This window comes from Pinus tabuliformis, chromosome Q, assembly GCF_031772625.1.
Source record: "Pinus tabuliformis cultivar Carrire ecotype Pingquan chromosome Q, CPIR1, whole genome shotgun sequence".
Lineage (NCBI taxonomy): Eukaryota > Viridiplantae > Streptophyta > Pinopsida > Pinales > Pinaceae > Pinus > Pinus tabuliformis.
Window position 1 is genome coordinate 51,528,498 of NC_142296.1, and position 15,994 is coordinate 51,544,491.

Sequence of the window (15,994 nt, forward strand, 5' to 3'; positions counted from 1 at the left end):
AACAAAGGAAGCCAGATCTAAAGGCGTTGCCATAATAAAAGGAGAAATCTCCTTTTACTGAAGGAGGGATTTCATTTGGAAGAAGATCATCCAAAATAAGCAGTAATACATCCTCTTCCACCAACATCAAAGTGATCAAGATGAATATCTCATCTTCACTTGTCTAGTAATTATCTTTCATTATATAATCAAATTTGGTAAAATGACTTCGTTTTGCAAGGAGATCTATAAGCAGGTTGGGTCATTGAAATTCCTTTCATGGAAAAAGGAGGATAAACATAATCCTCAAAGAAAGTGAAGTCATTGAACATATCAATGGAAAGATCTCCTCTGAATACATGGAAAGGGATCAAATGGCTCAAGGGATTCTTATGAAATCAGTCAAACATCCGTCATCCCTATATGGAAGGATTGGAGACATCAAAGAGATATATGATAATCTGGTCAAACTATTCTCCAAAGATGCAATAAAGAAGGTCACATCACTTAGATTTGATCTACACAAATTGAAGGTATCAAAGGATAAAGGGTTATCTTCATAAGATCTCAATTGCAAGATCCGGGAGAGATGCTAAGGAGATAACCATCATTGTTCTAAATGCAATAACTGATGAACAAAGTAACAAATGTCTATGAGGATAACAACGCTATCCCATTCAACAACTTGTGGTTTCTATGCAAGATAGAAGAAGACATGTTGAGGGAAAAAGGTATTCAAACATTTGTCAAAAGGAAAAGAAGAACATAGCTGAGATTCATTGCTATGATCATTACAAGAAATATTGTCCTAAGTTCAAGGAAGATAGAAAATAAGTCCATTTCACCAAAGGAATGGAGAAAGATGAAAGAAATAAGTCCAAAGAAAAGGAAAAACATTCGAAGTAAGAGCTCGTGACATCACCATAGGAAACATGAAGGATGTCTGATAGTCAACTATGAAGTATATAGCTCTTGAGAACCTCATTGGAAACTAAAGGAAAGGAAGAAGTAATCCAGGACAAGGCTCATCATACATCAAAAGGTAACATCTAATGGATAAGGATATGCAAGATCCTCAAGACTCATTGATGGAATGTTCATTGGAAGGTTCACCAATTGAAAGTAGAAGCAAATGTTTCATCAAGAAGTCCAACTTGTGGAATTCATGGGATGATGGTATGACGACATAAGAGATGAAGCAGATCAAGGGATTGAATCTCTTTTAAATCAAGGAAGCTGCTGAAACAAGCCTATATGACCTAAAGGTAAATGAGGTATGTATGATTGTATTTGATATTATAAAGTCATGTTGTATGGTTGCAGGTAACATGGATAATTGCTCGATCTTGAGAAGCATGATCAAAGGAAAGAAATTTCCTCCTATGAAAGGTTGACGGAAGGCATGGGTCAGACTAGATGAAAATCAACATAATATGTCCTGACATGAAGTATGAGACGGTTGACTACAATTTAGGAACTCTGAATGGAAGCTCCTGGGAATGGAATGTGTGAAGAAAGGAAGGAAGAGATCATGAGATATCCAACCATGGTAAAGGCAATCAACATCCGAAAGACAAAGAATATTTGACTAAGAAATCTCTCGGAAAGATATGAAGACTCTGATGGAAGTCTCAAAAAAATGGAGACCCTTGACAATGAATATCTTTGGGAGATGTGTCTACATGTATGCAGGATTTTGATACCTACATGAAGATTTCAAGATGAAATACCATCACAAAGGTAAGTCTAATTTAAGTGTTCATTTCTTATTTTGAACAAATGTCTGGATGGGCTTATGCAGGACTGCCAAAGGAAAGAACTATGAATGTCTTACAAGAGGACCATGTAGAAGGATGTTTGATCCATCAGAAGAAAATATGGCATAAAGAAGGCAACATGACATGAAGCAAGGCCAGATGTAGACTGATGGATCACTTTCTTATGAAAGGAATGATGACATGACTGACTCATGAATGAAATCGATGGATGGTTTGTGCCCTATGAAGAAGATCCAATAGATGAAGACTCCATGACAAATAAATTCATGACATCAAAGGATGGAGCTCTTCAAGAAGCTAGTTGAGGAGCTATTGTAGGTCCCTAATTAAGAGGGAGCCTGAAAAAAAGTTTCTTACTTGGAAGAAACTTGGAAATTCCTAAGCCAAGAGGGAGCTTAGGTACATTCCTTTCATAGGAATGAGTACATTACATTATTGGAATTGATATGTCCTCCCTAATTGAGAGGGAGAGATAGACACATGATTATGGTCTTCACATGGGAAGACAGAATGAAGGATTGCGTAATCATCTCGCATCTGACACTCTTTGGGGATGAGATAGGGCATCCAAGATAAGAATAGTCGTGGACTGATATTCTTTGAGGACTAGATATCCAAGATAAGAATAGTCCAAAGTAGGTCATACTCTGTGAACACTCGGGTGGAATATGTACCTCGAGAGACAATGATTATGGTGTCTATGAATCATTGGTCTCGCCAACATTGTGCTCTGATCATGTGGATAGAGTTGTTAGTCAAGGCCTTTCTATGTGACAATGTTGGTTGATATGATGCTAGACAGATGGGTTACTAATCCGATTCTTCTTATGAGAAATTCTTCAGATTGAGAATGACCAAGTACCATTATGAATACCTCCTTAGTTAAGAGGGAGTGTTGAAAAGTGTAACTAGGTTTGGTCTTCATAATGACATGTAATTATGATATTTGTAAATGATAATAAAATTATTTTTATAATTCCTTGCTTCATGGGTTTCATGAGCAAGAGTTTTTATCTAGATGGCTCCAATTGAGAGACTTAGGATTTATCGTTAGAGTCAAATAATTAATGCAATGTATGAAGAGCTCTTCTTGAGCATGTGTCAAAAGTATTTGAGTCAATATCATTGTCAAATGTATTTGAGTCAATACCATTGTCAAATATCCCTCCAACAGCAAGCACTAATACTCGTCTTCAAATCGGCCTTAAAATAGAGAAAAGATATCATGTTAGTTCATCTATTTGAATACACACCTATTCAGATGTACAGGTTGGATTATTATATGGGACAAACCACTATAAATAGGTGGGTAGGGTCTCCGCATTATCATAGAATAGAAGTTCAGATTCCTTTGAAGTTTCGGTGAGGAAGTACAGTCAATAGTTCGGTGACATCTCTGAGAGCTTCAAATGGGTAAGGGGAGGACAAGGAGTTTAAGTTTAAGGCTAATCACAGTAAGTAGAGCTCAGACCTCTCTAAGATTTGGATCACAGTCACAGTAAAAGGAAGAGACAAAGTCAGTTGCAAAGAAGGAACTCAAATAATTGATGGAGGAACAACGAGGGTCCTTTTAGGGCTCAACAGAAGTTTTGTTTCATAAGATAAGGGCCTTGAGGTTACAATAGAGGAAGATCACTGTGTGGTGCTATGAAGAAGCTATTGTTCTGGGATCTATCACAGTATTTATGTGCTGCTACAGTGGTCACATTTTGGTGACACTATGTTGACATGTCTCGGTGACATCTCTAGTATATCTAGAACTCATTGAGGAGATGATCTCAGTGTTAAGAAGGTCAAAGAGGAAGAGGAGCCAAGAAGGAGAAAAGAGCAAAATACAGAGAACTAGTGTCTTGATCTTGGAGTGGATAATAGGTCAAGGGTCTTGGACTTGGTATTTGTCAATTGGAATCTCTATAAGAAGAATTTGTGTGGGTTTTCTTCTCAAAGAGTGAGAGGTTTTGGCCCTGGTCCATAGCCTACATGTTGTGTCTCTTATCTATTTATTTTCATGCATTGGTTATTGTTTGATGAAGAAGAACACGAATAATCTAACAAGAAGAAGATCATAATCTAAAGAAGTAAAAAGAATTCACAAGCAGTCACTAATAGAAGAGAAATCACCTAATGCTGATGCCCTAGATTTCTCAACAGAACATGGCTCCCCTCTATTTCCTTGGGATGTTTTCATTATGCTCAGGATGAAGGGGCTTTAGGCTTGATTGATGTTTCCACTTAGGAGTGTCTTGGTGGGGGGCATAGTGTTTTGAGGGACCAACACCTTGGAAAGGTCTTTTTTAGCGCTAGGTAAGTTAGCACAACATCTTGGTAGAGCTCAGGGGTCTTCTGATTTGTGTAACATTATTTACACCCACCAACCACTTTTAAGTTTCATGCTTGCTCATTTTTAAGAGTGTTTACCACTCCATGTCAACTACTCCATAGCTGTACATTTTTTCGCGCAAGGATTTCCATCATGTCCAAGCACTCAGATGATCCATAGATTCATCATTATCATCTATATGCACACTAGAGTTTTGTAAACCCATTCTTCATTTTGTAATGTAAATGATCCTAGTAAGACAAATGTATGTAACAACCTAAGTAAATTTATCATTCTAATGGTGATTTCTATCCTAGGAGGTTTTCTGTCTCACTGATTCATGTGTGTTTCTAAACACAGATGATCGGAAAAGTTTTCCCTTTAACCTCACCCCAAAGTTAGGGTAGATTTTTCCGTAAGGATCTTAAATGAGTCCTAGTGTTATTTATAGAGTCTCTGTAAAATTGATTTGGGAATAATTCTAACTATTTGGTTAGATTATTTTATTACAATTCATTTAGTCTACTAGATCATATTTTGTGTCGTAGAAATGGGTAAATGTTGAGGGTCTATAACGAACGAGTGTTCCCCCTCCATGGGTTAGAAATGGGTAAATGTTGAGCGTCTATAACGAACGAGTGTTCCCCCTCCATGGGTTAGAAATGCAATATTTCATGTAAATAATATTTTAGCTATAATGCTAAAGTATTAGAGGGTTGGAAAAATTAATAATCCCCTCATGAGTCAATTAATTAAAATTTCTAGCTAAAATAAATTAAAATGCTAAAGCCAAAAATTTAAACAATTTAGGTCCTAAGAAAAATTAAATCTTCCAACATTTAAAATTCGTGGGTTTTAAAGTTTTTAATTTTTGGAGGTCCCCAGTCAAGGGAATATTGAAATTTCAAGATATTTGGACCCTTGGCCTTAGTAGTTAATCCAAAGTCAATTTTTTGAGGCAATTAACTCAAAATAATCATTTTTGAGTTAATTAAAAGGAAATTCATTAGGAAAATTTTGAGGTCTAAAATGGGTCTCCTAAAGAAATTATAAAATAATAATAGAAAATATAAAATAATATTAGATTACATCATTAGATTTTAGAGGGAAAAAAGAAATAACTATTTTTTCAACTTATCTCCCTATGGGTTTACTCAAATTTCGAGCAACAATATTCGTTGAATGCAAAATTTGATTCCTCATCCAAGGAGTACCCATGTTGCATACTTTCGATGGACCCTGCTACATGAAAAGTGAGAAATACATAAAAAATGTGATTATAGTCACATTTTTTCATGTATTTTTGATTTTTTGTGTAGCAGGGTCCATCAAAAGTATATAACATGGGTACTCCTTGGATGAAGAATCAAATTTTGCATCCAACTAGTATTCCTGCTCGAAATTTGAGTAAAACCATAAGGAAAGATAAGTTGAAAACACGAGTTGAAAAAACAATTTTCTTATTTTCTTATTTTTTAATTTTTTTACTTTTTTACTCCAAAAATGGTGAATCATCTCCCATGGTTGACATCATCATCTTGAATCCTATTGGTTCTTATAAAGTTTATTTTGGTTGTACATTTTTCTTAGGAGGCCCATTTTAGACCTCAAAATTTCCTTAATGTAAAAGTGAAATTCTAATTTCCTCAAAAAGTAACTTTATTTCAACAGTGATGATTAAAAGATAATTTGATCTTTATCAATGGTTGAGATTGTTTTGACGGGGATTAAGCCATCTAGTTGTTGGAGAATTTGTTTATAAATTAGAGGTCTTTCTCCATTATTTGCATCTGATTTTTTAATCATATACTTTCTCTGAGAAAACTCTTGTAACTTTTTCTGGTTAATAAAATGCAAACACTTTGGGGTTTCAGACCGTGGTGTTCCTCCTTCAAATTTATGTGGTAATATTGCTCTTAATACTATTTTTCTTTTATTTGTATTTGCTGGATAACAACCTTTGAGCATTGATCTATGCACATGTATCTTGCACATATTTCTAGGTTTTTAAAATATCATTTTGATTCGATAGAAATAGCAGGTATCTCTATTTCTTGATGATCTTATGATTATTTTGAATCTCTATTAATATAACAATCAGATCTAAGTTTCCATAAGTTATTATTTGGGATTTGGGTGTTTGGGAAGTCCTCAGCTAGACCAACTGAATCTCAGACTACAAAAACTAAAGAGCCTACTGTTTTTAATTTATGAAGTCAGCTTACAAAATATTTTATTTGCAGGGTTTTTCTTGGGTTTGTGCCTCTTAAAAATTTCTAGTTTATTTATAAATTTGTGCAAAATTGTTCAGATCTGGCTAATAGAGGGCTTTAATCTGTAGATCTATTAGATATGTAGAATATTATTGTAGATTTGTAAATTTCAATTTTTTTAATTCATTGGGATTTTGGGTATTTCATATTTTTGAATATACATGTTTGGGGTTTTCTATCTTTTGTTTGTGTAGGAACATACCTGAAGATTGTAGGCAATTTTTATGGATTTTGGAGATAGATCCAAGCCATGGAATGCAAGACATGATCTCCATTTTATTTGCAGGTTTAAGGGCAATTTCAGAAAGATCTTGGGAAAATTATTTTAGGGCCTTGAGGCCCTGCGCTAGCCATATCTAGTCCCCTGCTCCCTCTTCTTTCCCTTTCGGCCTCCCTTCTTCTTTTCAGTCTCCTTTCTTCTTCTTGGCCTCCCCTCTTTTCTCAGCCTCCCTCCTTCCTCTCAGCTCCCCTACTTCTCAGCCTTACAACCTCCCTTACATCCTCCTACTCTCTCTCACGAAATCCTCACCTCCCTCTTCTCGACTTCCCTTTCCCTCTTTTCATTGTCCATTCCAACTACCTCCTCAGCCCTCAAGCCTCTCATCCTTGCAGCCTCTTTCACCATTTTTTTCACTAGTTTTTTCCTTAAAATTTCAAAAGAATTTTGACATAAATCCCTTAAAAATTTTTAACAAAATTTTCTCAAAAAAATTCTAAATTGGCATTTAGATTTGAAGATCTTCAGTGACTTGGGCAACTTATCTCCAAGTATCTTTAAGCCCCTAAGGGCTGACTGGTGCACATCCTCTAAACCCTTACCTCATTTCATTGGTCTAATTGAAGGAACGACTAATACTGGCATAAAGTTTCAATTAGCTGAAGTATAGCAATAAATTTAGTTTGCATCTTTTACTGCAGTACATTTTAGAAATAAAATTATTTTCAATAACTTTTTGCATGCTAATTGACAAATTTCTGAATATTATTTCACTTTTTTTTCAGTAATTTATTTCTGAGTTTCAAGATCAAATCCAGCACTAGATTGGAAATAGTTAAACTCATAAATTTTCTGAATTATTAATTATCAGTTTGTCATTTGAAGTTCCTGCTATTACACAGAAAAAATTTGAATCTTAAATGGTTATACGAGCTCTGGTTAAAAAATAAATTGTTGGCATTGTCATTTGTTTTAAGAGTAGATTATTAGAAATGATATTTCAAAGTTTGCACCTAATGGTTGTGATATGAGTTTAAAACACTTAATTTAATTTCTGAAGTACACTTGTTTTTACATGCTCATTCGAGTAGGACTAATCTAGTTTTACTTATGCATATAATGATCTCTGATTGAGTATTTCATACAAGTGGATTTCTAAATATAAAGTGTTTTATTTCCATCATTTTACATTGGTTTCCTATTATGCTTTCAATAATTACTTGTGCAGACTTCATATTTTACATTGTTGGTACAAGTATTTCTTTTAACATTAAGATATTTTTTCTGACACTTAAGTTAAAAAACACCTGCAACATATTTCAGAAATAACTCATATTTTAGGTTCTCTTTCTGCCATCACATTTCACTTTTCATTGCATACTAAGCTAGTACTTGCACATTAAATTTTTACTTCCAAGCATAAACTTGGTCGATAGAAATATTAAGGGATCAAACTTAGAACATGCATTTAATTAAAGTTAACCAAGTCCCTGCATTTCACATAGCTTTTAAGTTTTGCATTTGCATATAAGATAGTCAAATCATTCAACAACAGTTTTCCATCCATTTCTTGGACTTTATTTCCTTCGCAAGATAGTTGACTCTACAAGGCACTGGTATCATTTTCCTCAAGTCAAATTGAATCCTTCAAAATCTTGTGTAATCTAAACAAGTATTGGTTGCTTAACCTTGTCTCCCAGATTGGTTAGTTCCCAACTAATCTTCCCTCATTCCTTTTCAATAGGGTCTACCCCCTTAGTCTGCTATTGGGAGCCAACTCAAATGAAGAGATTGGGGATCAGTGTGACAACCCCCAATCTGAGCCGTTGTCGTGGTGCCTAGACATTTTGTGCGACAACGAGCATCTAATATACTTGGAGAGCTAAGCAATGATGATTTGGTGGAACAAGAAGGGTAGTTAGGTAGGGTGGGACTTAGCTTGTTGGTTGATATGGAGTTCAAGAGAGAAATGAATGTGCATTCTGTGTTGATTTTCTAATGAAATTAGGGTTAGCACAATATTTCTAAAATTTTGATAACTACTTTTGATGTAGATCTTCTTTTAGCTTGTTCTAATATATCATTTAGCAATTATACTTCAAAAATTCAACAATAAAGAATAGTAGAATAGTAGAGATCACAATGCACAAAAGAGAGACAAGGTTTAACTTGGGAAAACCCACTACGGGGAAAACCCAACAACCTTTTCGATAGAGGAATTATTCTTGTTCAATAAGAGACACCTAGACCTATGGTCAAACCTAGTCTCCTCCTCCAAGTCAAGTCACCCAAACTAATCCAACACTTTTCTCTTAATCCTGCACTTCCAGAATTTCGGCCCTCCTGAAATAGCCAATTACCCAGAATTCTGACCCCCTCCAATAGTTTCCCTAGAAACTGCAAATCACAGAGAGAGATTCCTTCACATGTGCAAGTTGCTAGAGAGAGATAGGAGAGAGAAAATTCGATCTTCTTCATCCTTCTTTGTCTTCCTCTTCCTTTTCTCACTTGCCTAGAAACAATCTTGAGAGAGGAATGTGAATTGCCCAAATTAGGAGCTTGAGTTTCCTTTATATAGTAGTATGTCTAGGGTGAATGGATGTGTCTCTTGGCCAAGGCCGACTTGACTTGGAGGGAATCCAACTTGTCACTTTTGGAGCCAAATTTTTCATTCCAAAAATTCAAATTTACATCTTTTAAAAGTTGTAATGGGACTTTGACTCAAAATAAATTTTCTTTTGACTCAAGCATTTATAAATATGCTTTACAATGATAAATATCATTACATAAAGTGACCAAAAGTACATTATGAAGATCGACCATAGTTACAAATTCAACACTCCCTCTTAACTAGGGAGGCACTCATAATCACTACCATAGATGTTGTCAAATTGAATAAATTTCTCTAAGGGAAGGGTTATCCATTATTACTAGCATCATCATCTATCATTAGCATCTTCTAGTGGCCATATCTGGGGTGGTACCAAGCCCATGGCAATGCCATTAGCATATCAGGACTCACTCCTCTGGAGTATCGGTCCTCGAATCCCATGGCAACTACCTAGGCCAAAATGCTAAGACCCTCAATGAGCAAGACTCACTCACCCTTCCTAGTGAGCACTATAGGCCAAGACCTTACTCAACCCCTACCTGGTTGGTGATCGAGTCTAGATGTTGAACATGACCTCACTCCATGCTATCTGGCATGTGATGAGGGTCTAGGAACTCACTCCACCCTTCCAGTGTGTGACCAGGGTCCAAATGCTGAAGGACCTCACTCCACCATGCCTAGTGTGTGATCAAGGTCCAGGACTTCACTCCATTTCTGATTTGTGATCAGGGTCCTCCTCCAAGAGACACTCACTCAACACTGCCTATTGAGCCCTCTAGGTCTCTTGGACCTATTCTCCCCTTCAGGAGAATGTCCATCCATGTTGCATATAAATCAACACTCTCTCTCAACGTGGGGTGGTCTCCATGAGCTTTGACTTGTCTCTAAAGTACACAAACTTGTAAATTGGCAATGGCTTCATCAAAATAGCAGTTGTCTACTTATCGATGGAGATGTACTCGAGCCTTATTTCTCTCCTGTGCACCATGTCACATATGTAGTGGTACTGGATCTCAATATGCTTCGACCTATCATGGAACATGGGATTCTCTGAAAGCTTCACACAACTTTGATTATCGACGTGTATCACCCTTAGTTCCAACACTTGGCCGAACAATCCTACAAACAACTTCTGGACCCATACTACTTTGGCACAAGCCTCATTGGCTACAATGTACTCTTCTTCAACAGTGATGAGTGTGATTGACCTCTGCTTCTTGCTCATCCACAATATCATAGTGGATCCCAAACTGAAGTATACTCATGAGGTACTCTTCTTGTCTTCAACACTGCCTTCCCAATCTGCACCAGTATATCTTTGAAGTCATACAACCTTTTTTGCAACATACCTCAAGTCATAGTTCACTGTACCATGCAAATATCTCAAGATGTACTTTGTTGCAATACAGTGCCCATGTCTCGGTTCTACTTGGAATTGGCTCAAAGTGTTCACAATAAAGAAAATGTCTGGCTCGGTGTTAATCAAATGCATCAACATACCAATCATCCATCGATACATAGATGGATCTACCAACCTGGAGTTAAAGCCTCTTAATTTATTCAAGTTAGTCACCATAGGTGTTGTCATGGATTTGCAATCCATCATACCGAATCTATGAAGGATCTCTATCACATACTTTCCTTGACTAAGGAAGACTTCACCAGGTTTCTGCCATACTTCTAATCCCAAGTAATAATGCATCAACCCAAGATCCTTCATGTCGAACTCAAAAGCCAACTACTTCTTGCACTGAATGATAAGAGGCTTGGTACATGTCAAAAAAAATCGTCAACATATAATAATAAGATCACAGGTGCATTCTTCACAACCTTAAAGTAAAGGTTTGGATCGACTTCACTTTTGGTAAATCCTAGTCTCGTCAGATAACTGTCGATACGAGCATACCAAGCTCTTGGAGCTTACTTGAGTCCATACAAGGCTTTCTTCAATCTGCAAACATGAGACTCCTTTCCATGTACCTCAAATCCTTGAGGTTGCTCTATGTACACCTCTTCCTCAATTACTCCATTGAGGAAAGCAATCTTTACATCCATCTGGTGTAGTTCCCATCCCATGGAAGCAACAAGAGAAATGATGGATCTAATGGAGGTGTTCCTAGCAACTGGAGCAAAAGTCTCATCATAGTTTTCTCCCTCTTTCTTAGAGAATCCTCTAGCCACAAACCATGCCTTGTATTTGTCGATACTCCCATCTGCAACATACTTAATCTTGTATATCTATTTGGAAGTCACTACTGACTTCCACTTAGGCCTTGGCACAATCTCCTAGTCGTCATTCTTCATGATTGCTTTATATTCCTTATTCATCGCTTCCTTCCACACTTATTGGCTACCTGCTTCTTCATATGTGAAAGAATCTTCATGAATGAGTTTTGTGATGAGAGTTGCATAGTTGGAGAGCCTCTTAGGTTTCTTCCCTTCTCTATATGTGCCATCATGAGCTACATGTCCTTCCTCCTCTTTTAATGTATATCTAAGCCATGCTAGTATCTTCTTGATCTTTGGAGCTATAACTGGTTCTGCTGGATCTTGAGGCCCTTCTGGCCTTCTGGTACATTCTATAGAACTTGAATGCTCCTCTCTTGAGGCCTCTTGCTTTACTTCATCCAAGGAATCTATGGAGACTTCCTTAGACCTCCAATATGCCACTTTCTCATCGAAGGTGATATCTTGGCTGACCTCAATTCCTCATTGTTTTGGAATGTGATTTGTGCACGCTTTCGAAGATTCAAAAATATTCTTTTCTTCCTTGAAGGCTCAAGCTTGTTCCTCTTATCCTTGGGAACATGAATATATATAGGACAACCAAAGATTCTCATGTGCTTGACCTCTGGCTTCCTTTTGGAGAAGACTTCTTCAGGAGTCATACCTTCTAGAATTCTATGAGGACTTCGATTTTGAATGTACACAATGTGAAAATTCCTTGAAACAAAGCAATTGGAATTAATTCTCCTAACAGATTAACAATTTATTAATTTTCTTGATTAATAATGAATTAATCACATTGCAATTTCTTCACCAAATAAAATATCACGGAAGCAAAAATAGCAACTCAGAAATGCTAGCACACACATAAAAAATGACACACTTAGTTTTGGACAATTGTCTCTAAGAAAACCCAATGTGGGAAAACCAATGTGGCCATTAAGGGTTTTTATTATTATGCAACAATGAATTCTGAGTACAATAATTTTGGATGCCCAACTGCCTATCCAATTTGAGAGAAATACTGGAAAAATCACTTGAGAGAATTTACCCTTGTCTCCAAGCAATCTCGACTCTGATTGACCTCTAAAAATAAATTTGTCCAAGTCCTCTGTGTAGACCCTCACACACTCAACCCAAAACTGATGCTAATCAAGTCATATTGTTCTGACATGAACTAGTGAACAAAGATCAAATCAACACATTTGCATTCAAATTGTTCAATGTTGCATTCCATAATTCAACATTGTAGTCCACGCTATCATACTGAGAACGAATACTAGTGTGTTGTCCTGTACCTTAACATGTGCTACAATGTTGACAAGGGCCGACTTTTGGTGCAAGCCAGCGGTTGGAAGGAGGATTGTGAGGACCAAGTTAGTGCATATTCAACACAAGAACCAATCTCTGGAAGAGCTGAGGGAGCAACCCAACATTGACAACCTCTATTTAGAGAAACCTATTCTTCTTCCTCACAGATAAAAAATGAACAAAGAAAAAATCCTTCTTCATCTGGCTAAACCCAATAATAATAATCACCCACGACACAACCTCAAGACATCAATGCAAATGCAATAAATGCAGTGTTGGGCATTAAAAGGATGTGAAAGCAATAACAACAACATGCGACAACGATGGGGATCCGAATTGGTTTCTGGCTGGTTGTCAGAGAAGTGAAAGCCAATCTAAGAGGAAAACAAATGACTGTCATGCTATAATGAAGAAGGAAGAGGCATATATATAAGGGTTTTCAAATTGTGGTTTCACTGTATCAAAGAAACATAGAAAAAGAGAGTTACATAAACAGTGAGTAGAGATGGCAAGTCAGACATTTTCTTTCCCTCCAATGTTAATCCTTCAAATTTCAATGAAAAACACCAGGCTGTCCTTCAACATCTGTCCCACGAATTCCTTTCACGAAGGTGTTTGACTAGTTGGTCCATCCAGGCTTCCACGTAAATCCATATGCAAATGACGACTTAACATTTAGCGGGAAATGGTGAAACTACAACTAATCAAGAACTGAGGGAGATAATCTAGGATTATCTAAGGAACCATTACAATTTGGAGAATGCTGATGACTCCCCACGCGCCTTGACCAATGAATCAAAATGGACCCTTTTTATTTATTAGGAACCAAATACAATACTATCAGCTAGGACAAATTAAATATTAAGAATTTTTTTTTATTTTTTTTTGCGTTCCAAAGCTACTCCTTTCAAAAGAGGCAGTCAAATTTGGTCGAAGTTGAAGTGAGCACCAAGTAGAGAGCTTGCCAAAATGAAATAACTGATAGAGGTTGTTTTTGAATTATTTTTCAGAACAATATGCAACAAGGGTGCAATAAAACAATACAGCATGGCACATAAAGCGCTAAGGAGATTCCAGGCCTGACAAATTCAGATAAATGGTTGCAGATATAGTGGGAACATAAAAATAACTCATAATGGTTTGAGAGCAAAGCTTAGATGGACAAAAGCGTTGGTTTACAGGTTAGTGGACATATCTTAGATTAATTGCTCTTCGAGGCAAAATTGGTATCGATTGTCATGCAGAGAAACGATAAGTTAGGATGGTAGGACAGATTGCTTGAGGAAGGCCACAATACAATACCAGTGGCTCAAAATAGGGCAGGAATTCGCCTGTAGCTCCAATGCCATGTTAAACACATACATGAAATGGACAACCAAATAAGATAATCATGAGTTGCATTTATTCACAAAGATTTACGTATTTATACATTTCCTTTTTACCCTTGGTCTCCATATCCCAGGTGGTCCCTTGGACTCTAGTGACTATTCATATTCCACACCAACCTTTAGCGGATTAGGTGTCCAACAATGCACCTATCATATGTCTCGAATCCCTCTGGTTGTTCTATGTAAACCACTTCCTCTATCACCCCATTCAAGAACATTATCTTGACGTCCATATCGTGAATCTTCCACCCCATCTACGTTGTTAGGGATATAACTGATCAGATAGAAGTGTATCTGGAAACTAGGGTTAAGGTCTTCTTGTAATCTATACCTTATTTCTGCGCATACCCCTTGCCACGGACTTAGCCTTGTACTTCTCCATACTGTCATCTACATTATACTTGATCTTCTAGATTCATTGAGAACCTACAACTAACATGTCCTCGGGCCTCGACACCACCTCCCAAACATCATTCGTCATGATAGAGTTGTACTCCTCTACCATGGCATCTATCCACACCTGATGTTGTGCGACCGCCTTATAGCTGGAAGGTTCTTCAACTCGTGCCACCAATGCTTGGTATATTTCAAGTTTTTTGCGCTCTCTTTTGTTCGTCTTAGGAGCTCTAATGAACTCCTCTACATCTCTCAATGTCTGACGAACTTCTTTGCTGGTTCGACCACTAGTGGTGGGAGGTTCTACCAGCTCCTTATCATGCCTTTGTTGCTCTGTCTGTTCTGAGCTCATTGTATCCCCTACACCTGAGGAAATGCTAGCACTAGTCACTATACTGGATCTCTGTGACTGTCCTACTGGTGGTCCCACTAGCTACCCCTACTGTTGGATCAATGGAGCTTCAGCTGGCTCACTCCAACCTCCTGCTGGCATCTCGCAAGAATTCTCGAAGGCTCTGTTCTCCATGAACTTCACTTCCTGTCTCATTACGATCTTCGCACTGCTAGGGACATAGATCATGTATGCCTTTGAGGTTTCTCTATACCCAGCGAGGAACCCCTTCTTTGCAGTCTGATCCAATTTGGTACACTTCTCATCTATAACATGGCAATAAGCTATGTTGCCGAAGATCCTAAATTGACTTACCTCAGGCTTCTTTCTTGAGAAGACCTCTTCTGGCGTTATCTTCCCCAATGTCTTATGAGGAATCCTATTCTGAATATACACCATTGTGTTACATGCCTCTACCCATAGAAACTTGGTCATATAACATCACTTTTGCTACCCCATTTTGCTGTGGATTGTATGGAGTTGTCCACTCCCTTCTGATGCCTTCCTTTGCACAAAAATCTGTGAAGTCGTTATCTGTGTACTCTCCACAATTATCTAAGTAAATCACCTTGATCTTCTTTCTTGTCGCATTCTCAACCAGAGCCTTGAACTCCTTGAAGCGATCGAATACCTCATCCTTGGTCTTCAAGAAGTAGATCCAGGTTTTCTTGGAATGGTCATCAATAAAGGTGACGAAATATTAGATCCACTAAGAGCTCTAGTGGACATAGGGCCACAAATGTCTGAATGTATGTCCCAACACACCATCTGCTCTACTGTCACTTCTTGGGAATGCTGCATTAGCATATTTCCCAAGCATGCACCCTTTGCACACATCATCGTGTTCCGTGCCAAGTTTTGGAACACCTATCATTATCTTCCTGAGCATTTTAAGTGCTCCATGCTGTAAATGTCCCATTCTCCTATGCCATAGTTTGTTCAGGTCTTTCCCCTTGGTATTGTTGCTTCCTATCAATGCCATTAAAGAATCGAGCTACAACCTGTACAACCTATTGCTTCGAACTCCAATCTATTTCACCATCTTCCAGCTAGGGTGTTTAACAAACACCTTCTCCCTTATGAAGTGGACATCATATCCCTTAT